The 27,520-nt window shown below is 46.1% G+C and overlaps 1 protein-coding gene across 2 annotated transcripts in view; it reads left to right on the top strand.

The window, feature by feature from the left end:
• Window positions 1–27,520, top strand: part of LOC310962633 (plexin-B2-like) — a 206,440-nt gene that overhangs the window by 77,374 nt on the left and 101,546 nt on the right. For both annotated transcript variants that reach the window (XM_083935141.1, XM_083935140.1), the window contains one exon: window positions 17,659–17,711. The gene's annotated coding sequence lies outside the window, so the exon portion shown is untranslated. The remainder of the gene's footprint in view (window positions 1–17,658; window positions 17,712–27,520) is intronic.

Genomic DNA, 27,520 nt, shown 5'->3' with positions numbered 1-27,520 from the left:
AGAGAGAATGCAGCTTTAAGTGGAGTCTCCTCCTGCTGGACATTAGAGAGAATGCAGCTTTAAGTGGAGTCTCCCCCTGCTGGACATTAGAGAGAATGCAGCTTTAAGTGGAGTCTCCCCCTGCTGGACATTAGAGAGAATGCAGCTTTAAGTGGAGTCTCCCCCTGCTGGACATTAGAGAGAATGCAGCTTTAAGTGGAGTCTCCTCCTGCTGGACATTAGAGAGAATGCAGCTTTAAGTGGAGTCTCCTCCTGCTGGACATTAGAGAGAATGCAGCTTTAAGTGGAGTCTCCTCCTGCTGGACATTAGAGAGAATGCAGCTTTAAGTGGAGTCTCCTCCTGCTGGACATTAGAGAGAATGCAGCTTTAAGTGGAGTCTCCCCCTGCTGGACATTAGAGAGAATGCCAACGTGCGCAGCTGATATCCAAAGTGTTTTAATAAACAGACGTTTGTTGCAAAATCTCCCAAATGAAAACAACATATAGAGAAAAATATGTTGGTCTCAATATTCTGTTTTTGTGTGAGCGAGCTACGCAGCACGCGTACGGCTTAACCACATCTTTCGCCAACGTGCGCAGCTGGTAATTTAACTGTTTTCGCCGACAGATGTTTGTTGCAAAGTCTCCCAAATTGAAACCGAGAACGCTCGCACTTAAACAAACTCCACTGCTCCGTGTCCAATATCTAAAATGAAAAATAGAAATAAAAAAATGTAATCAAAACGATTATGTCGTTGAAATGTGTTTGCAATTTATCTGTAATCAAAAACTGATACAGGGGGATACTATACTGAAGGGGGTGATACTAGTGTGGTAAAAACATACTAGAGTGATCGACTGGGTGTGTGTGTGTGTGTGTGTGTGTGTGTGTGTGTGTGTGTGTGTGTGTGTGTGTGTGTGTGTGTGTGTGTGTGTGTGTGTGCGTGCGTGCATATAATAGTACATGAGTACCTGCATATAATAAAATCCACCTTCACCTCTGCTCTGAAGTCACGTTTGGTTGCGGTCGATTTCTGGTTTGCAGACTTCAGACTCTTGTTTCTACTTCCTGATTGCGTCGACTCACATCTTCAGCATCTTTTAAGGTCGGACACTCGTACCGTGGTGTGTGTCATCATCACCGAAAGCAACCAATGCAGTGGAAATTGTTGCACGTGCAGGTGCAAACTGTCGGGGTCGCAGGGTGGGGGGGCTGGAGCCGATCCCAGCTGACATCAGGCGTGAGGCGGGGTCCACCCTGGACAGGACGCCAGTCTATCACAGGACACATAGAGACGAACAGAGACAGACAACCATTCACACCTACGGGTGATTTAGAGTCATCAATGAACCGAACACCTGCACGTGCAACCGTACAAATTTAAAAGATCCCTGTGCACTTGATGATGTCCACCCCAGAAACTAGTACAGCTGGATGCACAGCACACACTTCCCTGGCCTGACTTCAGCCCGTCCTCATTAGCCCTTAAAATATACTGGATATAGTTTGAATATTGTATCCTATTGTATCTATAATTCAGCGTTTCATTGAATAGTGCATGAAGTGGCTGTATTTGAATTCACAGTAGCGCTGGTGGGGCGACGGATGGGTAGAGAATAAATCCATCAAGGCCAAAAGAAAAGCAGGAGAACGCGACGAATGGACGGATAAAGGGGAGGTAAAGAAGGCGTACGTACACATGTACACGCGGACTCTTCTCATGAGTCGAACGTGTCCGACTCATACAATGACAGGTTGATTATGCTGGCCTTTAGCGACGGCGTGTGTGTGTCTGCCTTGTCTGTAAATGTGCTGATGCACTTCCTCACCAGGGGAGGGGAAAGTGATCTCTGTCTCTTATCTCGCCTCCTTTATTATATCCCGGCATTCAGACGGGGACGGCACGAGATGAGGGAATCAGTTTGTATTGAACGCGGTTGAATGCGGCGCTGATGAAAGCTCACGCTGATAATAGCTTTTCCATTATGTCCTTAGCCGGGGCCCTGGCATTTCATTTTCCTGCTGCGGAGTTCTGATTCTCGCTGCCGCTGCCGCCGCTTTGGGCGTGTGCCAGCGGCGTCTGACTGCAGTTCGATTGTGTGTTTGGGATTTTTAATTTTTTTTGTGGATTGCAAATTCGGCTCGATTAGGCTTCGTGGAGTGACGGGGGAGCGTGGGGTGTGAGTGATTTAATATTCATAGTCTTAAAATAGAGATCCGCAATTAAGGGGAAATCAAACTGAAGGGGCTGAAATCTCGCTCTTTAACCTCGGTGGCTGTTTAGATTTGATGTAATTGATACGACCGTTAAAAGTCGTGATTTCAAACGGTGATTAGTGGGCCAAACTGTGTCAGAGGAATTCAGTAGACGGGTGATTAGGCTCAATGCAAGGACGTGTCAATCACATCTAGTAGTGTGCAGAATATAAGACGACCCTGATTATAAACAACCCTGCTTTTGTAAGAATCATTTCTGGAAAAAGACTCTTAAGTACAAACCTTGTTTAACAAAAAACGTATATTTTCTCTAAATCCACTCTCCGATTTCAAACCCACCGCTCCAACGACCTTTCTTCTCAAACCAGAAATGGTCCTCCTCAGGAACCCATTAAACAAACAACATGATCAGTCGGTTTCAAAGTAAAAAACATCCTCCTGCGTCTGATAAACCAGCTACGTAAATCTCATTCATAAGAAAAAACAGTCTAATATTCGAATTTCGAAGTCTAATAGAATACGGTAATTAATGTCCTCAGTTGCTTGGTTGGGCGGCACAGTGGTGGAAGTAGGTCTGGACTTGGTTAGTGCTGGTCCAGTCCCAGCCTGGTCCTGGTCCTGGTCCAGTGGTTGGTGGAAGTAGGTCTGGACTTGGTTAGTGCTGGTCCAGTCCCAGCCTGGTCCTGGTCCTGGTCCAGTCGTTGGTAGAAGTAGGTCTGGACTTGGTTAGTGCTGGTCCAGTCCCAGCCTGGTCCTGGTCCAGTCATTGTTGGAAGGAGGTCTGGACTTGGTTAGTGCTGGTCCAGTCCCAGCCTGGTCCTGGTCCAGTGGTTGGTGGAAGTAGGTCTGGACTTGGTTATTGCTGGTCCAGTCCCAGCCTGGTCCTGGTCCTGTCATTGGTGGAAGTAGGTCTGGACTTGGTTAGTGCTGGTCCAGTCCCAGCCTGGTCCTGGTCCAGTGGTTGGTGGAAGTAGGTCTGGACTTGGTTAGTGCTGGTCCAGTCCCAGCCCGGTCCTGGTCCTGGTCCAGTCATTGGTGGAAGTAGGTCTGGACTTGGTTAGTGCTGGTCCAGTCCCAGTCCGGTCCTGGTCCTGGTCCAGTCATTGGTGGAAGTAGGTCTGGACTTGGTTAGTGCTGGTCCAGTCCCAGCCTGGTCCTGGTCCAGTCGTTGGTGGAAGTAGGTCTGGACTTGGTTAGTGCTGGTCCAGTCCCAGCCTGGTCCTGGTCCAGTGGTTGGTGGAAGTAGGTCTGGACTTGGTTAGTGCTGGTCCAGTCTCAGCCTGGTCCTGGTCCTGGTCCAGTCATTGGTGGAAGTAGGTCTGGACTTGGTTAGTGCTGGTCCAGTCCCAGCCTGGTCCTGGTCCTGGTCCAGTCATTGGTGGAAGTAGGTCTGGACTTGGTTAGTGCTGGTCCAGTCCCAGCCTGGTCCTGGTCCTGGTCCAGTGGTTGGTGGAAGTAGGTCTGGACTTGGTTAGTGCTGGTCCAGTCCCAGCCGGGTCCTGGTCCTGGTCCAGTCATTGGTGGAAGTAGGTCTGGACTTGGTCAGTGCTGGCCCAGTCCCAGCCTGGTCCTGGTCCTGGTCCAGTCGTTGGTGGGAAGTTGGTTTTGACTTTGTTAGTGCTGATCCAGTCCCAGCCTGGTCCTGGTCCTGGTCCAGTCATTGGTGGAAGTTGGTCTGGACTTGGTTAGTGCTGGTCCAGTCCCAGCCTGGTCCTGGTCCTGGTCCAGTGGTTGGTGGAAGTAGGTCTGGACTTGGTTAGTGCTCTATTGAGTCTGAACGACAGTTGTTGGAGTCACAGGAGGCCGTTTGTGAACAGTTGTTCTTTGAGGTTGGATTGTTGAATGAAGGGATGAAAGGGCAGCATTGTAAACTGGAGATAAGTGGAGTCTCAGACCTCCTCCTCTGGTTAGCGATGGGTGAGGATAACGACGACCTGGACAAATGAGAATATTCACAGACTTATTGTTAAAATCAACAATAGCATTGAAGTAGGATGCTGCGAGTGTTGACCCACCATTTACTTCCATGCCAACGACCCTACGTGTCTTTTTCTGGATCTAACGTCGGCACCTTCGCCTCGATCTGACACCAAATGGAGAAATCTTCTTAATATAAAGGACAGTGATTAAGCATGTTGAGCCTTTCCCTTTTGGCTTTTGTCAAGGAATTCGTGGGCTGTTGTAAAAAATATGAGATGTGGAGGGAAAATTCTCTCAGTTGGGTCATAGTGGAGATATTTCCCCACTTGTTTGACACATTGAAAACACCATAAGCTTAGGGAAGAACATTTTTATCCACTGAAGTCATTGGGGCTCTCTGACAAAGTCACGGGCAGCCAAGGAAAACAGATTCATAGGTTTAAGCCCCAGTGTCGGCCCAGTTCCACACCCTTTGACTGCAGCAGATTGGAAATCCTGGGGTTTTGTTTACACGGTAAACAACTTGTATTGGTTTATCATGAGAAATGAACTCTGGGCGAGGATTTCCATGAGAGTAACCGGTCCATTACCATCCAGCCTGCTCCTCTCCGACTCCCTCTTCCCTGAGGAATGTCAGTCACGTTGAGCTGAAACAGATGTCTGCCCTCCACCTTTCCAGCCATCCGTCCCTGCTCTGCAACAGTTGTGTATGATGAGGGTTTTTAAAGGCGTTTTTAAAGTGAATCATTGTTTCCCGAAGCCCAAGATGGCGTCCTACGATGTCCGCAACGCAAATATATTCAGTTTACTGTCACAGAGGAGGAACCAAACCAGGAAATATTCACATTTATCATTAGTGGAGACACGTTAAACAACATCAGGATGCCACCTCGTGCTCTTGGGACATGTGCAAGTAGTTGGCGTCTAAATGGACAGCAGGACCAGAGAGTCTGGTTCTGTTTGACGTCTCCCAGTTATGAATGTGTGGGATTAAGTGAATGTGGAGCCAGGTGGGTGTTTAGTCAACCATCTCTGGGGAAATAAGTCATGCTACGTCATAAATCCTTAGAAATAGAACAGGAAGACAAAAGTTATAGAAGCTTTTTTCTTTAATACATCATTTTTGGATGGTATATCGTGGGAGGGACACACCAAGCTAGTACCTCCTCTCTGCCACCGTCACCAGCAAGTCCAGTTTCATGCCGACCACAGAGCCGGCCCACCTGATCAGTTCATCCAGTCTGGAGGTGTCCTTCTTGGATATGCTGCCCCCCCCAGCACACCACAGTGTAGAAGAGGACACTGGTGACCACAGACAGCAGGTTTTCCGGCTGACTAAGCTTGTTGAATCATGTGAAAGAAATCCGTCTGATTGGCAGTTCAGTCAGTGACGAAGAGAAACAGAAGTGAGGAAAATAAACAAAATGGTTCGTAATTGTTTGTGTTATTGTTAATATAATCTGTTCGTCCAACATCTGGTTGGGTTGTTAACTTGCTAACTAGCATCTTGAATCCGTCCCGTCGGTCTGCTGGTTTTCCTTCTTCAATGACGGATACAGATTAGCTCCACCCGCTGTTATTTCCCTTCACAGAGGTGTAACAGTTTGGGTTAGCTGTTGCTCTAGTTTTTGCTGTGTGTCTCAAATTGTTGGCGCAAGTCGGCTGTTTTTCGCAGTAAATCAACGTCCGATTGGAGGTTCAGCGAGTGAAAGCAGTAGTGCTGTAGGACTATTTTATCAATGAATCCAAACGTTTAATTTTCCAAAATCCAATTGACTGTCTGCGTGGGTTTTCTCCGGGTTCTCCGGTTTCCTCCCACAGTCCAAAGACGTGCAGGTGTTGGGTTCATTGATGACTCTAAATCACCCGTAGATGTGAATGGTTGTCTGTCTCTGTTCGTCTCTATGTGTCCTGTGATAGACTGGCGTCCTGTCCAGGGTGGACCCCGCCTCACGCCTGATGTCAGCTGGGATCGGCTCCAGCCACTCCACGACCCCGACAGGGACAAGAGGTTGAAGATGATTGTGTGTCTTTGTATAACGCAACAAAAGCAAAATGTAAACAAATATTTACAGCTTAAATGCAAAACTGTAGGTTCAAACTGGGAACAGCAACATGATAACAAAAGAAACAGGCGCAAATAACAAAAAGAAGGTTCATTTTTTCATCTTTGGTGACCCAAACCAAGGTTTCTTTAAACATTTTAATCATTTATCAGTTACGAAATCCACATTTTGAGCATCAATGTTGTTGATTATGACGACTAATCACAGCAGAAACAGCCTCAAACAAACAAACTGGCTGTGAGGCAGAAAACAAACCTGTTATATTGTTACATAAGGTGCTAACTCACGCCTTAATTACGCCTTTATGAACGATGCACACAGACTAACGCCACCTGCTGGTACGGAGAGAAAGTTCCGCAGAGCGTACGTGCTGGTGGACCATCAGCGGAAGTCTTTGCGGTGTGTTTAAGTGCAACTTTTTAGGGTGAGAAAACACTGGTTCCTCTGAAGCCGGCTCGTTGTGTCCCTGCCTTTTTAAGATGTGTCTGTTCCCCTCATCTCATCCTCTTTACCTCTCTGTAAACAAACAAAAACAATCTCCCTCAAACACGGGTTTATTTAGTTTCCACTTCCTGTCAGGGCCGGTCCGTCTCCGTGGCCTTGATCACAGCGCACTGACGGAGCCAGATTCAACATTTCCTAAACAAACCGCTGCAGCTCCGACTCTTTTATCTGTTTCCTTTCATCGTTTCATCTCGTCTTCATTCCTCAAACCTTCCAGAGCGAGTGTTTTCTCCTTTATGTGACAAATTATCACTGAAATTAATGACGTTTTTCAACCAAAAGATGTTTAATTACGTACTTTGTTTGGTTAAACTGTACACCAATCACTTCTGGGTCCAGTAAATTAACTTATGTGCTTTCTGGTCGCGTAATTCCTCATTTAAAGCACATAATCACTAATTCTAGGTACAACGATGAGTTGATTAATTAGACTTAGAGAGACTTAGACTTCTCTTTATTGATCCTTTGGGAGGAACTCCTGCAAGGAAATTAAGTTTCCAGCAGCTTCCAAAAACACAAGGGAGGTATAAAGAAAAATACAGTATAAGATAAACAACAAAGTCTTTGGTAATTAAATACAGAAAGTGTAGAAAAACAATACACAGTAAACTCTTAGGGTGCACTCACACTGTCCTTCCACACCGCGCCAAAACAGGTATTACGGCTAAAGCCTAGTGCGTTTGACCAGTGTGAGTGCAACCGTACCGTGCATAACTGCGGCCAGCTGGCCGTCCACGGCCCGTTTGGGAGAGGTGGGCTTTAGTAAAGCACGTTTGCACGTGTACGAGCACGAGCGTGCGCACGTGTACGAGCACGAGCGTGCGCACGTGTACGAGCACGAGGCCTACGGCGGTTCTGAGGTCATTTCCTGTGCGCCTGTTGGGACGTAGAAAAAAGAAGGAGGGACCATGCGCGGACATTTCAAACAATGGCGGTGAAAGGTTCACGTTGGTGTGATGCGGAGGTGGAGTGTTTACTGCAGATTTGGTCGATGAAAAGATTCAAAAACAGTCGACAAGACGCACAAAAACTCCTCTGGGTGCTGATGACGGTGTGCAGGGGGTGGCTGGCGTCGTCCATACTGTCCAGCAGTTTGTCCAGTGTCCTCCTCTCTGCCACCGTCACCATAATCATCTTTGCAGCCCTAATTGTGTATTTTACAACTTCTCCAGCTGAAGTTCGAGTTCCTTTAGTAAATGAAAAATATGCTTTTAAAAGAAACCAAATATTTATGTCCTGGTGAAAAGAAGTGGGATGTTTGGTGCTGAAGCTATCGAACCGATCCTAATTAATGTGAACAGTCGATCGCCTTCAGAGCTTTGGAAACAGCAAATAGAGTCTGGGATGTGTGTCGAACAAGTCCAGGTTTGTTTATGTAGAGTGTGAAAATCACAACGGATGTAATAGAAAAACAGATAATTCACTCCAGGAGCTGATGTAACAACGTTATGACATGTACAGTAGGACTGCAACTGAGTACGATGCTTTGTCTATCAATTAGTGTGTGTGTGTGTGCGCGCGTGTGCGTGTGTGCGTGTGTGCGTGTGTGTGTGTGTGTCACAAAGCAGAAGTGGTCTGCTTTGGCTTCCAGCAGACGAGAGAGAGAGAATGATGGAGGGATGCAACAGAGAGGTGGTGTGTTGTGTTTGGGAAATGGGTCAAGAGGAAGTTGAGGGTGTGTTTTTGTGTGTGTGTGATGTTTCACAGATGAGACCATGTTGTTGTTAGTTAATGTGTGTGTGTGTGTGTGTGTGTGTACGCGCCTGTTGACAGTGCATTACTTAATTCCACAGGGAAGCCAAAGGAACAGCGCCTCTGTTTCCTGTCCTAATTGCTTAAAATCCTACATAAATAAACTCCACACACACACACACACACACACACACACACACACACATGCACACACACACACACACACACACACACACACACACACACACACACACACACACACACGTCTTCACAGCCATTTACACATTTTAAAATCCTTTGTTTTAAAAAAGGATTTTGTTTTAACATCATTATCTGTTTTACACAGAGCAGCTCATTAATCTGTCTTTCACGCCCCTGAACACACGTTTGTTTGCCTCCCTCTCTTTCGGGGGTTTGAACCGTTAGTGACCATATTTGGATGAGACGGTGGCGCTCGGGCGCGGCCTCTCGCTCACGGAGCAGCGCGTGTGCCCGTGCATGCTGCACGTCGTCCCCTCTCGCTTCTCTTTCCTGTCACTCTTCAGCGTTTCTACTTAATAATGGAAACAAACGCCCTAAAAATAAAATATGTTATGTTTGATCCAATCAGGAAGGGACAAAAAAGCGTCAGTTCTCCGAGTGTCCACTAGGGGCAGGTTTCATAACAGAGCAGTTTCTCATTGAGCCCCATGTTAAACAGGCCGTTTACACAGCATCATTAAACCTGTTTAAGGACAAAAGAACATTCTAGTCTGTGTGTTTAGATCAGATCTCCATGACAACACTGAGGGGGAGGGGCTAGTTTTTATTTGATTGGAGGTTAAAGTGTATCAATAATTAGGGGCGTGGCCTCTTGAGTGACAGCTAGCCTCTGGCCCTCACTTCTCCTCGGAGGTAAACGTCAGCCAGATGGACGTACGCCCCTCCCCCCAACATCACATACATGCCCTTTTTTGGTCAGAGGAAATGAGGCGGAGTCAAAGTCTGACAAGATGGAGGCTCCCGTAGGCGAGGTCCATGGGAGGACCGCTTTAAGCTAAACGCTAAAGAGGGAAACGAGACGATGGACTATTACCAGTGGCGCCGTTTGCTGAGGTGACACGGAGCCGGTTGAAAATCGCCAGCGAATGCTAGTTCTAGCTAGCTAACATTAGCTTTGTGAGCAATGTGTAACCGAACGCCGAACAACACACTTTTCAGTCGACCACAATGTTTCAGTGAAGTGTTAAAAAGGGAAGCTACTTGTTTTAAGGAGTTACCTTTCACTCCCAACAGTGTTTATGAGTGACCTCAGCCTCTGTCTATGGGGCGCCCCCGCTCTACGGGTGAGCTTCTGGGCACCCCACCTCTACCTCTCCTACTGTAACATGTCCAAACGCCTGCTGACGCAAAGACCGCTGACCTGAACACGGCCGTCACAGCTCCCACACCTGTGTGGCAAAAGCATTCGGCCACAGAAACACGCCGCGCTGATGCATTCGTCACTTCAGGTTGTGTGTGAAAGCGTGTGTGTGTGTGTGTGTGTGTGTGTGTGTGGAGTGGTCTTAAGAGGAGCATGCAGTTGTGTGCAAGAGGCAAAAACTGATTTCACCAGATGAAACTTCAATTTCACCCTCTGAGCGAAAGAAACCTCACGTCCGTGTTTTGCAAAAACATCACCTCAAGTGACTCTGAGTCACAGGAAGGAAACTCACAGGCAAGGTCATTTTCCGCTGTTGTCAGCAGATTGAACAGGCGTTATCAGCTGTTATCAGATACCGTAGATATGAAGCAGTGTGGCCCGACTCTACCCTACCTCCTAGTCGGCTCAGTGGGCCGTTACCATCCACCGCTCGACTGCTGCGCGTAAGAAGACGTTGGGCAACACTCTCGTCATAAGAGGTTGAAGATGTGTGGTGTGTCTTGGTACTTAGCTGCGGTCCTCCAGGTGAAAGTCCTGTGTTTGGTCCCATCCACCACCACCACCACCACCCCGACCCTCCCGCCTCCTGCAGATTTTGGCGCTCACGTCGCCTGATTTCTACTCTACTCTACCTCCTAGTCGGCTCAGTGGGCCGTTACCATCCACCGCTCGACCGCTGCGCGTAAGAAGACGTTGGGCAACACTCTCGTCAACCGGTTCGTATGAAATCTTCCGACGTTCTGTTCTGGCTGTGACGCGGCGACCGGTTACATTTAGACGACAAAAGATGGCGGTTAGAATTAGAGCTGGTTAATGAGGCCCGGGAAAGGGAAGTTTGGGGTCCCCTGTTAAAGCTGCTGCCCCCATGACCCGACCCCGGATAAGAGGCTGAAGATGTGTGGTGTGTCTTGGTACTTGACTGCGGTCCTCCAGGGGAAAGTCCTGTGTGTTTGGTCCCATCCACCACCACCCCGACCCTCCCGCCTCCTGCAGATTTTGGCGCTCACGTCGCCTGATGCCTTTCCTTGCTCCAGTCGTAGTTTCTACTGTCATAAGCTTGGATTACATACAAATTACAATGCGTTACTTTACCTAGAAGTGTGTGAAACAGTGGCTGAGGAGCGCCCCTGTAGGCAGTGGTAGTGGTGGACTCAGAGCTCTGAGTCCTGGAGCAGAAAAACCGAATGTGACGTTCTCCCTAAAACACGCTGTTTCTTTAAAAACAACATGAATGCTGAGCCGATGACTGACGCCCCGAATTATATCCCAACCTTTAAGCTTAGAGGAGGAAACTCTTCCACCTGCTGGAGCTTCTTCATCAATGTCTGACGTTTGATTCATCCTTTGTTCCGCGTTCACGCAGTTTCTCCCTCTCGTGACTCAATAATGAAGCTTTGTCTCCGGACTTAGCTGCTGCTGCTGCTGCTGTCTCTCCTTGGCACATGACTCATGACTCATGGTGTGTGTGTGTGTGTGCGTGTGTGTGTGTTTTATTTGGCGTCGAGGTCAGACGGAGAGCAGAGGGCGTTCAATCTGGACCCGCTGAGTGCGTCTGTCCTCCGTCTGCCTCTGTTTTAATACAAATTCAGCCGCTTTCAGAAAGAAAATCTGCGTTAAATCTACTTCTCCCGCCAGAAATAATAACAATAATACATTTAATTCACATTGCAGGCACAGTATTTGAGCGTGAATCTAAATAATACACTCTGACCTCCTGCCTTCTCTCGCTGTTTGCCGATTCACAGCCAGCTGTTGGATCATATTGAAGAGAGGAGTGGAAATGAAGGTGCAGAGAGAGGTCAGGGGAGCGGAGCTGACAGGAAATCTAATAAAACCCCTGGAAATCTGCGTGTCCTTCCATAGAGAAATGTCACTCGCATTATTTTCTTCTTTAATTCAGCGAGAAAGGAAAAGATTTCCTCCTTAAATTACAATCGTTCTTACCTTTGGACTGTTGGTAAAGGTGCCGCTTTGGACTTCCCCTTTAAAGTTCCTGATTATACCTAAAAAGTTTTACTTCAGTGGACTTTTACTTTATAAAAGTGTGGTATTGGTACTTTTACTCCTCCACATGAGTCAATCTGATCAAGCCTCTGAAGTAAACGCGGATTCCTCTGTTTTTTTTTTTTAAACTTCTTTTTATTGAGTTTTTACATTATAAAAACAGTTACAAAATCAACCTTGGAATATCTAAATATCTCCCCACCCCACCCCCCCTCTTGATGTACAATTAAATGCATATAAATAACATCAAAAATAAAAATAAATAAAAGTAGTAAGTAAAGTAAATAAATTAATAGTAATAATTATAATAGCACAGAAATGAATAAGTATAACAGTAATAATACAATAAGTAAATACTAAAATAAAATAAAATACAGTAAAAAAAAAAATAATAATAATAAAAATAAATAATAATAAATGAAATCAAATTGAAACCACTCTTTCTGACAAGGGATACACACTCATGGCACTACTCCATACATTACGAATCCAGCCAATCTGTAATTTGGGTAATGTTGTCAAAATATGAGAGAAAAGGCATCCACACTTTTTCAAATTTATTTGCAGCTCCCCTCAATGTGAATTTGATCTTTTCAAGCTTTAAATAGAACATGATCTCTTTTAGCCATCTAGTATGAGATGGTGGGACTGGTCTCTTCCAGTTGAGAAGTGTAAGGCGGCGAGCTAGCAAAGTTGTAAATGCGATCACTTCATGCAACCCAGCCGGCCATATTGTATCTCTGGGCATCACCCCAAAAAGAGCAATGATGGGTTGAGGACTCATTTTAATACTGTAAATGTCGGATTCCTCTGTTTTTAACGAAACTGCCTTCCCTCTAACTCAGGGGTCTGCAACCTTTACCATCAAAAGAGCCATTTTGCCGCCTCTTCGCCAAGTAAAATTTGTCTGGAGCCGCGAAACATATTTGATGTCACACCTATTAAAGTTGTATATATACCGTATTTTCCGCACTATAAGGTGCACCACATTATAAGGCGCACTGTCGGCTTTTGAGACATTTGAAGGTTTTTAGGTGCTTATAGTGCGGAAAATACGGTAATTGTTATAAAAATGAATTGTTGTTCGTTAATTTCTCACCACATATGAAGCACGCAACACTCAAGTTTTTTTGGGGGGGTTTAATCCACGGTTAGCGTACTTACAGCGCACTTCAGAAACTCAAGGTTAGCAGGGAAAGGTGCTGAGCGATAGCCGTAGCATGTGACGCATATTTTAGTTTCACAAGATATCTTTAAAAATCACCTTGAACTCCAAGAGAACAGGTGCTCCCTTCGAAAGATTGTGCACTGTGCAAAAAACACATCATTTATTTCCATGTTATTTTTTTGCAAAGCTGCAGGAGCCACTGAAAAGGGAGTGAAGAGCCGCAGGTTGCAGACCCCTGCTCTAAGAGCGCACTCACACTGTCCTTCTGTACCGTGCCCAAACAGGTTTCACGGCTAAAGTGCAACCGTACCGCTCCTAGCTGCGGCCAGCTTGCCGTCCACGGCCCGTTTGGGAGAGGTGGGCTTTAGTAAAGCACGTCTGCACGTGTACGAGCACGAAGCCTACGGCGGTTCTGAGGTCATTTCCTGTGCGCCTGTTGGGACGTAGAAAAAAGAAGGAGGGACCATGCGCGGACATTTCAAACAATGGCGGTGAAAGGTTCACGTTGGTGTGATGCGGAGGTGGAGTGTTTACTGCAGATTTGGTCGATGAAAAGATTCAAAAACAGTCGACAAGACGCACAAAAACTCAGAGGTCTACGGAAAGATCTGGAAACAAAGCCACGCATCGCCATGACGTCATCAATGCGTGTGACGTGTTACGGCGTGATGACGTATAGGCAGCAAGAAGCATTCTCCGAGGCCCAGGTAGTGTGAGTACAAACGGGCCTGGAGGGGGGGACAAGGACCCTAAAGCACGGGGCACGGCACGGAGGAACAGTGGGAGTGCGCCCTAACTGAATGAATTCCTTTCTGTTATTTAAACCAATATTCTTCACGTCGTCTTCTATAAAAATAAAAAGCTTTTTCTTCCTGTTACACTTAACGTAATAAACATGTTGGCTCCCAGAAGCCCACATGATGAATATTTATATATTTATTTGTTTGTTTTGTTTTGTTTTGTTTTTTTTTGCGTTTTTCAAGCTACTTCCTGATGATGGAAGGAAACATTGTGTCGACTGATGCGTCGCCATCTGGATGTTTAGATGCTGCAATGTTAGATGATTGAACATATGGACACACGCACACACACACACGCACACACACACACACAGGCGAGCGAGCGAGTCGGGCTCTGCTATCCACAAGCATATGGTTCTTTGAGATAGAGTGGAGACAGACTGGGCCATTCTGTTGGATAGCACCGAGGGCCTCAACATTGTCAGAAGTGCTGCCAAACAAACTTCACCCCACACACACACACACACACACACACACACACACACACACACACACACACACACACACACACACACACACACACACAGTCTCGCCTCACTTGCTGCTTCGCTGCTTGTTTCAATGCGAAGTGAAAGGCGTCATTCATTGGTGTCTCTGCAGGAGAGGCGAGCTCAGAGCAACAGTGACGGAGAGTAACTAAGTACATTCACTCACACAGGTGGAAAGCAGCTTTAAGTGGAGTCTCCTCCTGCTGGACATTAGAGAGAATGCAGCTTTAAGTGTAGTCTCCTCCTGCTGGACATTAGAGAGAATGCAGCTTTAAGTGGAGTCTCCCCCTGCTGGACATTAGAGAGAATGCAGCTTTAAGTGGAGTCTCCTCCTGCTGGACATTAGAGAGAATGCAGCTTTAAGTGGAGTCTCCTCCTGCTGGACATTAGAGAGAATGCAGTTTTAAGTGGAGTCTCCTCCTGCTGGACATTAGAGAGAATGCAGCTTTAAGTGGAGTCTCCTCCTGCTGGACATTAGAGAGAATGCAGCTTTAAGTGGAGTCTCCTCCTGCTGGACATTAGAGAGAATGCAGCTTTAAGTGGAGTCTCCTCCTGCTGGACATTAGAGAGAATGCAGCTTTAAGTGGAGTCTCCTCCTGCTGGACATTAGAGAGAATGCAGCTTTAAGTGGAGTCTCCCCCTGCTGGACATTAGAGAGAATGCAGCTCTAAGTGGAGTCTCCTCCTGCTGGACATTAGAGAGAATGCAGCTTTAAGTGGAGTCTCCTCCTGCTGGACATTAGAGAGAATGCAGCTTTAAGTGGAGTCTCCTCCTGCTGGACATTAGAGAGAATGCAGCTTTAAGTGGAGTCTCCTCCTGCTGGACATTAGAGAGAATGCAGCTTTAAGTGGAGTCTCCTCCTGCTGGACATTAGAGAGAATGCAGCTTTAAGTGGTGTCTCCTCCTGCTGGACATTAGAGAGAATGCAGCTTTAAGTGGAGTCTCCTCCTGCTGGACATTAGAGAGAATGCAGCTTTAAGTGTAGTCTCCTCCTGCTGGACATTAGAGAGAATGCAGCTTTAAGTGGAGTCTCCCCCTGCTGGACATTAGAGAGAATGCAGCTTTAAGTGGAGTCTCCTCCTGCTGGACATTAGAAAGAATGCAGTTTTAAGTGGAGTCTCCTCCTGCTGGACATTAGAGAGAATGCAGCTTTAAGTGGAGTCTCCTCCTGCTGGACATTAGAGAGAATGCAGCTTTAAGTGGAGTCTCCTCCTGCTGGACATTAGAGAGAATGCAGCTTTAAGTGGAGTCTCCTCCTGCTGGACATTAGAGAGAATGCAGCTTTAAGTGGAGTCTCCTCCTGCTGGACATTAGAGAGAATGCAGCTTTAAGTGGAGTCTCCCCCTGCTGGACATTAGAGAGAATGCAGCTCTAAGTGGAGTCTCCTCCTGCTGGACATTAGAGAGAATGCAGCTTTAAGTGGAGTCTCCTCCTGCTGGACATTAGAGAGAATGCAGCTTTAAGTGGAGTCTCCTCCTGCTGGACATTAGAGAGAATGCAGCTTTAAGTGGAGTCTCCTCCTGCTGGACATTAGAGAGAATGCAGCTTTAAGTGGAGTCTCCTCCTGCTGGACATTAGAGAGAATGCAGCTTTAAGTGGTGTCTCCTCCTGCTGGACATTAGAGAGAATGCAGCTTTAAGTGGAGTCTCCTCCTGCTGGACATTAGAGAGAATACAGCTTTAAGTGGAGTCTCCTCCTGCTGGACATTAGAGAGAATGCAGCTTTAAGTGGAGTCTCCTCCTGCTGGACATTAGAGAGAATGCAGCTTTAAGTGGAGTCTCCTCCTACTGGACATTAGAGAGAATGCAGCTTTAAGTGGAGTCTCCCCCTGCTGGACATTAGTAGGGTCGGTGGTTCGATCCCCGCCCTGCCCTACTTGTGTCATGGTCGTTGTGTCCTTGGGCGAGACACTTCACCCACCTTGCCTCGTGTGAATGTGTATGTTTGATGAGGTGGTCAGAGGGGCTGTAGGCGCTGATTGGCTGCCACGCTACCCCAGCCGGGATTCGAACCCGGTACCCTCTCGCTGTGTATACCCACCACACCACCGTGTCGCCTCCTGGCTGTATCCGCGAGTGCTTATTCAGCAACACTGTCTCTTGGTGCTCTTTGTTCATTACACACTGGCAGCGTCTGTGGCTCTTTGTCTGTTCGCTCGTCTCATTATGAAGATTACGCTCATAAGTGATTTCTCCTTTTATCTCCTCGGGGTAAAAAGTGCCTTTTCTTTTAGCGCCTATGAGCAGTAACGTTATCGCCACGCGAGGGAAACGGAGGCTCTCTACTCGAGCTATCGCAAATTAAAAATGCCTTTAGTGGAATTCATGCGTCTGATGAAGGCTTCCATTAAAACTCGGGCGCTGCTCCAGCTTTGTGTTGTTTTGATAGATGATTCTAGATGTCTGGCAGTTACTGTGAATGAATTAGCTTTAATTAGCATCGCAGTCCGTGTTTATTGAATGTTAGCCTGGCTCCGATCCACAGCAGGGCGCCGTTATTCACAGCGTCACCTCCGTATCTGTGTGAGAGTGAATGAACCCCCCGTGTTCATAAATGCATCGTCATCGTTTTACACATTTGATGCTTCCAGTTAAGTGACAGACGAACAGTCACATGCTAACGTTTTAGCGTGTTTTAGCATGTTAGCATTACGACTTTATTAACAAAACTACAACTTTATTCTGAAAGTTAGGACTTTATTCTCAAAGTTACAACTTTATTCTCAGTTATGACAAAATTTACAACTTTATTAACAATATACGACTTTATTATGAAAGTTACGACTTTATTCTGAAAGTTACGACTTTATTCTCAAAGTTACGACTTTATTCTTAAAGCTACGACTTTATTCTGACATTTTCAACAAACGTTACAGCTTTATTAACAAAACTACGACTTTATTCTCAAAGTTACGACTTTATTCGTAGTTATGACAAAATGTACAACTTTTTTGCAAATCTACAATTTATTCTTAAATTTTCACAAAAAACGTTACAACTTTATTAACAAACTATGACTTTATTCTGAGTTATGACTAAATTTACAGGTTTTTTTTGCAAATCTACGACTTTATTCCCCATTAAGACATTTTCGACAACTTTATTAAAACTACAACTTGATTTCCTGTTACAACATTTTTTTTGTTTTTTGCAAATTATAACTTTATTCTCAAATTTACAGCAAAAGATACATTTTTAACAATACTACGACTTTATTCTGAAACTTAAGACAAAAGTTACGACTTTATTCTCAAAGTTGCAACTGAATCATAAAATGTACAACAAAATAAACGACTTCATTAACAAAGTTACAACTTAGTTCTAAAGATACAAAAGTTGCATCTTTGGTCGTTTTGCTACTTTTACTAAATTAAACAAGTTTAAAATAACTCCAGTGTCTCTTGTGTTTCCTTTCAGGAGCGCGCGGTGGTCGATGTCATCAGAGATCAACAGTCCCGCACACTGAACAGGTAAGAAAGGGTCACAAGTCCCTCTGACTTTTACTTTGAAATCTACATTTCGTCTCCAAAAAACGACTGTTTCCTGTCTCCGTCTTCTTCTTCTCTCTCGTCAAACTACTTTCTCTTTTCACACGGCGGTCCGATCAGGTTTCCCCCGCTGCCGTTAGAAAGCTCTGTGGGTTCCCATGGATGCCATTGGCTGTTTATCTTGGCAGTGTGTGGTTTTCTCTGTGTGTGTGTGTGTGTGTGTGTGTGTGTGTGTGTGTGTGTGTGTGTGTGTGTGTGTGTGTGTGTGTGTGTGTGTGTGTGTGTGTGTGTGTGTGTGTGTGTGTGTGTGTGTGTGTGTGTGTGTGTGTGTGTGTGTGTGTGTGTGTGTGTGTGTGTGTGTGTGTGTGTGTGTGTGTGTGTGAGGCGGGGGCCGGGGTGAGGGTGGGTTGAGGGGTTAATTGGAGGCTTTGGGCCGTTTTTAAGAAATGAATTCTTGCTGAGACCCTGCAGCCCCTCCGCATAAACACTCCTCTCACATATCAGCCAATTACTCACTCCACACACACACACACACACACGCACACACACACACACACACACACACACACACACACACACCAGTCTGTCTCCTGATATACTGCTCTCCTGCTTCTGTGTGAACGCCGTGACGTTGTTGAGGCTTCAGTTAGGGAGCTAAAGCTCGATACACACAAAACGTTTCTACCTTAACCTCAAAAACCCCTTTGTAGAGAGCGTGATCCACTGTCACACTGATCCTCGATGATACAAGAGCGCGCACACACACACACACTCACACACACTCACACACACACACACACACACTCACATATCCAGGATGTAGGATGAGGAGCTTAACTCTTTAAGCTCTGAGTTATGTAGATGTCAGCCTGGAGTGGATGAGGGATCACAACAAGACCTTTGTTTACACACAAACGCTCATTTCAGGTCTTGGGGCCAGATCCTCAGCCACATGTTCGATCCCGCGTCCACATTTTTTTTCGGGTGGCCTCCAGCTTTGTCCTGGGATGTCCGTCTTACCGCTACAGCTTTCTCCCCATTGGCCCGGTCCCAGAGGTAACCCGCGTGTCCCTCTACGGGTGCTTATGTTTATGCGTATACGCGGAAACAATACAATAAACAAAGGAGCACCAAAACGACCTAAAGGCTCGGTTTGGACGCATTCAGGGCTCCACTGTGCGCCTGTTCGCCTGCATTTATGTTTAGGGACATACGTGCGAACAACCTCACACACTCACATACATTTGTATTGTTTTTACCTTCAGTAGTTCAGGTGTTAGCATTACAAGAGCCCTTTTGCGCGCTTTAGTCTGCGAACATTGGGAAGTGCGCGCTTCAGAGCAGTGACACACACACACTTCTGCGACTGGACTCCAACGTTACTTCCTGTTAACGCGCAAACCTTTGTGTATTTATGGAGTTTGTGTTTGTAGATTACTGAAGCGCCGCGACACGTGCTAGCTTATAACAGGGAGTGGGTGGCAGTTTAGGTCCATACGTTATTATTATAATTATTATTATTATTATTATTATTAATAATTAATTCAGTATGGAAGAAGTTTATGTCGGGTTTTATGTGCTTGTTAAGAACAAATAAACAAAAGGTGACGGTTAAGTTTAGTCTCTAAAGGTGACGGTTAAGTTTAGTCTCTAAAGGTGACGGTTAAGTTTAGTCTCTAAAGGTGACGGTTAAGTTTAGTCTCTAAAGGAGAAGGTTAAGTTTAGTCTCTAAAGGTGACGGTTAAGTTTAGTCTCTAAAGGTGACGGTTAAGTTTAGTCTCTAAAGGTGACGGTTAAGTTTAGTCACTAAAGGAGACGGTTAAGTTTAGTCCCTAAAGATGACGGTTAAGTTAAGTCCCTAAAGGTGACGGTTAAGTTTAGTCTCTAAAGGTGACGGTTAAGTTTAGTCACTAAAGGAGACGGTTAAGTTTAGTCTCTAAAGGTGACGGTTAAGTTTAGTCTCTAAAGGTGACGGTTAAGTTTAGTCTCTAAAGGAGACGGTTAAGTTTAGTCACTAAAGGAGACGGTTAAGTTTAGTCTCTAAAGGTGACGGTTAAGTTTAGTCTCTAAAGGTGACGGTTAAGTTTAGTCTCTAAAGGTGACGGTTAAGTTTAGTCACTAAAGGAGACGGTTAAGTTTAGTCTCTAAAGGTGACGGTTAAGTTTAGTCTCTAAAGGTGACGTTAAGTTTAGTCTCTAAAGGTGACGGTTAAGTTTAGTCTCTAAAGGTGACGGTTAAGTTTAGTCTCTAAAGGTGATGGTTAAGTTTAGACACTAAAGGAGACGGTTAAGTTTAGTCTCTAAAGGTGACGGTTAAGTTTAGTCTCTAAAGGTGATGGTTAAGTTTAGACACTAAAGGAGACGGTTAAGTTTAGTCTCTAAAGGAGTCGGTTAACTTTAGTCTCTAAAGGAGACGGTTAAGTGACGGTTAAGTTTAGTCTCTAAAGGACTTGGTTCAGATCAGATAAAGGTGGTTTGTCTCAGTTCTTCCAGGACTTGAACCCTGGTCCTCCAGGTCAGAGTCCTGTGGTTTGGATCCATCCACCACCCTGACCCTCCTCTCTACGGGGAGTTTAATGCTTTTATACTTCCTCACCTGATTTCCTTCTTTGCTCCGGACAAAATTTCTACAGTAAAAACACGTGAAACACACATTCATGGAAGTGGGTAACTCTTCGTGGTCATAGGTGCCAGAGGTGGGTGAATTTTGCCCGTTTCTCTGCACATCTGTGACTTTACACTTTCTCACACTAGAGTTTGGAAGCAGGAACAAACACGGCTTCATTGTCCTCTGTGGGTTGAAGAACTGGGTGTGGTTCTGGCTCGTGACCACACCCGGCTTTTGAAGTAGCTCTGTAAACACGACGAGTCTGCACGACGAGTCTGCACGACGAGTCAGCACGCCAGGCTGCGTTATTAGCCCGGGTGAAGTCGCTCTGGAGCTCAAAGCTGTGTGATGTTTACACTCAGTCAACTGTGTCCAAACGTGTCTCTGTGGCCCTTCAGGGGTCGGGTCACAGGGGGGCAGCAGCTTTAGCAGGGGACCCCAAACTTCCCTTTCCCGGGCCACATTAACCAGCTCTAACTGGGGGATCCTGAGGCGTTCCCAGGCCAGTGTGGAGATCTAATCTCTCCACCTGGTCCTGGGTCTTCCCCGAGGCCTCCTCCCAGCTGGACGTGCCTGGAACACCTCCCTAGGGAGGCGCCCAGGGTTCATCCTTACCAGATGATCCTGAACCACCTCAACTGGCCCCTTTCTCCTGAACCCGACCCCCCCAACCCACCCCCCCTCCTGAGGAACTGGACCCAGATAAAACCCTTTCACTGTGACCACTTGATTTGACTGGGTGTCCAATCTGAATGACTGGTCCGCTACGATCTGCTTCTGTCTGCCAGCTCGCGTTAAAGCGCGTCACTACTGTGTGTGCGTGTGCGTCTTTGTGTGTGTGCGTGCGTGTGTGTGTGTGTGTGTGTGGGTGTGCATCCATCACTGTTTCCCTCCTGCCTCCATGTTCTCATTCCCCTCTGTTGTGTGTTTTTAATAGTTCTTGTTCCCATAAACAGCTTCATTTTCTCAGCCTTTTACGACTGCGTGTACCCTGTCACTCTCAAATATACGTGTGCGTGTGTGTGTGTGTGTGCAAGTGTGTGTGTGTGTGTGTGAGTGTGTGTGTGTGTGTAAAAATATCTGTTTCTCCGACTCCAATCATTCATCCGTCTCTCATATTTCAGATGAAGCGACTCCCGCTCGGCTCAGTCTTTGCACGTCTCTCCTCCTGAACCACACTGCTGTAATCTCAGATACGTTCATCCTTTAACCTCAGCTGGAATTACGACTCACCGCTAAAAATCTGAAATCTTATCCTCAAACTCAACCCCCAAAAGAAGCTAAATATAAATCCTCAGGCCTGCGGAAGTGAGGTTTGAGGCTGGAGTCAGAGTCTGCTTTGCAACTGAGTGAGAATAAGAAATTCACTCATTAAGGAAACCTGTGAAACTGCCGTCTGACAATAATCGTGATAACCATCTCGTGTGTGTGTGTGTGCGCGTGTGTGTGTGCGTGCGTGTGTGTGTGTGCGTGTGTGTGTGTGTGTGTGAGCGTGCGTGCGTGTGTGGCTGTGTGTGCGTGTGTGTGTGTGTGTGCGTCTGACTTGTGTTTGGATTCACTCCCAGAAAGTATCGCTGCATGAAATGTGAGTTGTGTGGGTTTGTGACTGGACTCCATTTTTGTCCTCACACACACACACACACACACACGCACGCACGCACGCACGCACGCACGCACGCGCACACACACACACACACACTCACACACACACACAGATGTCAGACACCTCATCAGACCTGACGTGTGTGTGTGTGTGTGTGTGTGTGTCTCATTTTATCTCCTTAATCAATTTTTTAATCCGTTTAATCCAGAGCCTTAATGATGGAGAGAGAGAGGATGGAGGGATGGAGGGATGGAGGGATGATGGAAGGGTTAGGTATGGATGCAGAGAAGAGTGTGAGGGACAGAGTCGGGGAGGAAGGAAGGAATAATGGAAAGAGGGATAGAAAGAAAGACCAAATGATTGGAGTGATTGAAAGGAAGGGATTAATAAAGAAGGGAAGGATTGAAAGAGAAATGATGGATGGAAGGAAGGAATGATGGAGGGAAGGAAGGAGGAAATGAAGGATGGAAGAAGGGAATAATGGATGGAAGGAAGGAATGATGGAGGGAAGAAGGAAAGGTGGAAGGAAGGGGGAGATGGAGGGAAGAAAGGATTGACTATGGAATGATGGAGAGAAGGAGGAAATGAAGGATGGAAAGAGAAAGGATGGAAGGAAGAAAGTAAGGAGGTAGGAAAGGATGGGAGGAGGAAGGAAAGGATGGAAGGAGGAAGGAAGGAGGGAAGAAAGGAGGAAAGGATGGAAGAAGGAATGATAGAGAGAAAGGAGGAATGGAAGGAGGAGTGACGGAAGAAAGAAGGAAGGATAGTAGGAAGAAGGAAGGAGAGAATAAAGGAAGTGAAAATGAAATGAAGGAAGGAGGGAAGGAAGGAAGTGATAATGAAATGAAGGAAGGAGGGAAGGAAGGAAGGAAAGTATGGAAGAAGGAATGATAGAGAGAAAGGAGGAAAGGAAGGATGTAAGGAGGAATGACAAAAGGAAGGAAGGAAGGAGGGAGGAAAGGATGGAAGGAGGAATGATGGAAAAAAGGAGAAAGGAAGGAAGGAGGAAAGAAGGAATGATAGAGAGAAAGGAGGAATGGAAGGAGGGAATAAAGGAAGTGAAAATGAAACGAAGGAGGGAAAGAAGGGAGGAAAGGATGGAAGAAGGAATGATAGAGGTAAAGGAAGTATGGAAGGAGAAGGGAGGAAGGAAGTGAAAATGAAATGAAGGAAGGGAGGAAAGGATGGAAGAAGGTTTGATGGAGAGAAAGGAGGAAAGGAAGGAGGGAATAAAGGAAGTGAAAATGAAATGAAGGAGGGAAGGAGGGAGGAATGAAGAAAAGTATCAAGCCTGAATAGTAATGATGGAACAACGCACGTTTAAAACGATGGAAGAAAGGAAGGAAAGAGGGAGGGAGGGAAGGAAAGAGGGAGGGAAGGAAAGAGGGAGGGAAGGATGGAAGAAGGCCAAAAAGAATGAAAGCAGCAGAAAAGAAAGAAAAATGGAGAGAAGGGGGGAGGAGAGGAGGAGAGGAGGAGAGAGTGAGTTTGAGGGAGACTTTTATCTTTTATCAGCTGCCAACTGGTGCTGCGGTGTGTGTGTGTGTGTGTGTGTGTGTGTGTGTGTGTGTGTGTGTGTGTGTGTGTGTGTGTGTGTGTGTGTGTGTGTGTGTGTGTGTGTGTGTGTGTGTGTGTGTGTGTGTGTGTGTGTGTGTGTGTGTGTGTGTGTGTGTGTGTGTGTGTGTGTGTGTGTGTGTGTGTGTGTGTGTGTGTGTGTGTGTGTGTGTGTGTGTGTGTGTGTGTGTGTGTGTGCCTCTCTCAGTGTGTGTGTCTCTCTCTCTGTGTGTGTGTGTGTGTGTGTCTCTCTCTCAGTGTGTGTGTCTCTCTCTCAGTGTGTGTGTGTGTGTGTGTGTGTGTGTGTGTGTGTTTCCAGGAGGAGAAACCAAACCACTCCCTCTTTTCTTTGCTTCACCTCCAGTTTTTTAAACGTTTTTGTGTTTTGCGGTGAACGTCCACAGATCCTCGTCTACGCATTGCTCTGCTCTTTCATCTCTTTCTGTTTGTTTTTCCTCTTCTTGGATGTTTGAGCTTTGAGAGTTTGGCACGAGAGAAAACATTTCCACGTTGAAAGTTATCCTCTATTAAAGATTTGAATTTACTTAATTGTCTTTCAAAGTGAAATTCTGGCACTTACATACATCAAATAAGCCATCGAGACAATTTTTCCGTGTACAAACTATTAACGTAGAAATCCAGGAGAGTCGCCAACAGCCGGACGTGGCTAACAGTGATTAGCTCGGGGCAGCACGGTGAAGGCATTCAAAGGTCTTTTTTAACCACTAATGCTGCTGAAAATAACAGCAAACCTCTGCAGCAGCATGAGAAGAGTCCCTACACACACAACAAAGCAGCAACAGCGTAGTTAGTGAAGCCAGAGTTTATTAAAAGAGTGTTTTAAAGACTTACCTACTGGCCCCTGTACCAGCTCCTCTCATAGTAAAGTCCATTACAGTGGAAGGAGCCCATTGGTGCTTTGTTGTGTGTGTAGGGACTCTTCTCATGCTGCTGCAGAGGTTTGCTGTTATTTTCAGCAGCATTAGTGGTTAAAAAAGACCTTTAAAGGCTTTCACAGCTAATCAGTGTTAGCCACGTCCGGCTGTTAGCGACCTAGCGACTCTCCATTAACTGTTGTATTCCATCATGTGTGCACTCTTGACTTTTTGTAACCATGGAGCTCTTGTGGGAGGGCTTCATCACAATAATCATATTTCTTTTTCTCGTAACCATCAACAACAGACGCCGTCCGTACTGTAGCACTGTCCACGGTAAACAGGCGGTCGGGTGATGTCTCTAATAGGAGCAGTAGTGGGTCCAGAGGTTCCCTTGATTTCTCCCCTTTGATGGTTTTTCCAAAATGTTCATATTTTTTTGGGCAATCCCAAAATACACCAGCGTGGTCACCAACCACGCCGCGGTTTCTCCAGCACAGAAACACCAGAACCTCATCCTCTGGGACATCCTGAACGTGTACTTTCACAGGAGTTTAAGGATTTTAATGTGAAAATTAGACTTTTCTTGCATATCGGATACATTGTTGTTCCCAGCAGACTGCAGGGGATCTTTGATTTTGGTCTTCTCAGTGATGCAGCAGGGTCGGGTATCGAACTCTGTACTTTAAACTGTACCGACTAGAAGCAAGACCAATATTGGCCTATAACGGACATACTGGCATATATGAGAATTGATTTTTACAGAACATAGCTGGGAGGAGGCCTCGGGGAAGACCCAGGACCAGGTGGAGAGATTAGATCTCCACACTGGCCTGGGAACGCCTCAGGATCCCCCAGTTAGAGCTGGTTAATGTGGCCCGGGAAAGGGCACATTAACCAGCTAAAAGTTTGGGGTCCCCTGCTGGAGCTGCTGCCCCCGAGACCTGATCCAGGATAAGAGGCTGAAGATGAGATGAGATATTAATGCATAAAACGATGCTTGGGGTGATTAAGAAATGGTGTCATTGCCTTATTTTCTCTGTGTTCATCTCATCTCATCTTCAGCCTCTTATCCGGGGTCAGGTCTCGGGGGCAGCAGCTTTAGCAGGGGACCCCAAACTTCCCTTTCCCAGGCCACATTAACCAGCTCTAACTGGGGGATCCTGAGGCGTTCCCAGGCCAGTGTGGAGATCTAATCTCTCCACCTGGTCCTGGGTCTTCCCCGAGGCCTCCTCCCAGCTGGACGTGCCTCGAACACCTCCCTAGGGAGGCGCCTAGGGTTCATCCTTACCAGATGATCCTGAACCACCTCAACTGGCTCCTTTCAACGCAAAGGAGCAGCGGCTCTACTCCGAGTTCCTCACGGATGCTGAACTTCTCCCCCTCTCTCTAAAGGAGACTCCAGACCCCCTCCTGAGGAAACACATTTCACACGCTTGGACCCGCGACCTGGTTCTTTGGGTCCTGACCCAGCTTTCTAGAATTGGTTTGACAATGTAATACATTATGTATATAACGTAGGGTATAATAATGTATAAGCAGCCTTCTGAGCACCTTTGGCAGAGTCATATTTGCACAATCCACATGAAAAAATGTCTATTTTTAGAAGAAGGAACGGCGATTGTAAGCTTTTGAAGTAGCTGAATCAGGATTACCTGCAGCTCCTTTTTTTATTATACATGAACGCTGAAATGCTGCAGAGAAGTAGTGAAGAATGAAGAAGAGGAGGAGGAGGAGGAGGAGGGGAAGTACTGAAGCAGACTCTCGGAGCTGTCTGCTACATTTAAGCTTTTATGGACAACAGCAGGAACCCTCCCTGCCTCTGATGGCTTTAACAGCTTACTTCACTGCTCTCCACAGCCTCTTTCTCTATTATTCTCCTCATTTCTTACTTCTTAAATGGTGTGGGTGTGTGTGTGTGCGTGTGTGTGTGTGTGTGTGTGTGTGTGTGCGTGTGTGTGTGTGTGTGTGTGCGCCGTAGCAACAGGTCCAGGGTTAATGTCTTCCACATGTGCTGGGGGAGATCTCCGTGGAGCTTTACTGACTCACAGTGTTGCAGTAAATGACAAGGGTCCTCTTTCCTGCCTCTCTCACACACACTTCTCGTGAACGTGCATGTGTTTCTCATAATACACTTGTTACGTTACGTCCACATTTCAAGAAACTTTTACTTTTCTCGTGTGCTTTAAAGTGACACTGTGGTGTGCAGTATTGATCTCACTGTTTTTTTACTCTCCCTGTGTCTTTGTTAATTAATCCAACCTTTGTTCCTCGTGAAATGAAGTGTGTGCACACGACAGTTTGTGTTCTTGTAGTTTGGACTTCTTCTCCCTCCCTGCCGTCGTCTTGGATGTATGATTGGCAGGTCGTTAATTACCTCGTTAGCCTTTATAGATTGGCTGCTGACCTCTTCGGTGCCCTGTGTGAGGCGTTATCCACGGGACACGCTTGTCGTCTGGCTGGATTTTGTGTTTGTAAGTGAGATAGTGACTTTAAGTGGACAGAGTTATTTATTCTGAAATCACACGCAGATGTCATGTTCAGTCAAATTCTGACATGACAGCCCGGGTTAGAAATGAAATAATAGTTGTTTTTTCTCTCACCAGCTTCTCAGATGTGACGATGTTCTGCTTCTCTTTGTTTTGTTTTCACCGTGTACGGATACTCTTTTAGATTTTTGACTGTAAATGGAAGAAAACCCGCAACAGTGGAGATGTTACCTTGATTTCAACCGATTTTTGATTTGTTGTTTTACAGATTGTACAAAGTTAGACTGGAAAGGGAGTAGCTGTACATGATTTTTAAATGTTATTTCAGGAGCTTTAAAGGTCCTGTGTGCAACATTTTACACGTCTTAATCGTGTTTTTATCACCAGTGAGTGAAAAGGGTGTAATCTGAGACCTTCACCGGCTGTCTCAGTCGTCTCTAACAGCCCGTGGACGGACTTCTCTGTAAAGGACTGAGGACGTTTTGCTCCAGAGCCCCTCTCCTTTCTTCAGCTCACCTAAAGCCAACAGTGATGCTAAATGGAGTTGGCTGACGTTAACAAATGAGCCTGCAGAGTCCACACATACTGTTCTTCTGTTTACATTCTGCAGCAGGGGCCTGGAGACAGACCTCAGGTTGGGCTCCGTCCTGTAACGGCAGCAAA

This window comes from Echiichthys vipera, assembly GCF_963691815.1.
Source record: "Echiichthys vipera genome assembly, chromosome: 20".
Lineage (NCBI taxonomy): Eukaryota > Metazoa > Chordata > Actinopteri > Perciformes > Trachinidae > Echiichthys > Echiichthys vipera.
Note: the sequence above shows the minus strand (reverse complement) of the source record. Positions and strands in the feature narration are given on the sequence as shown.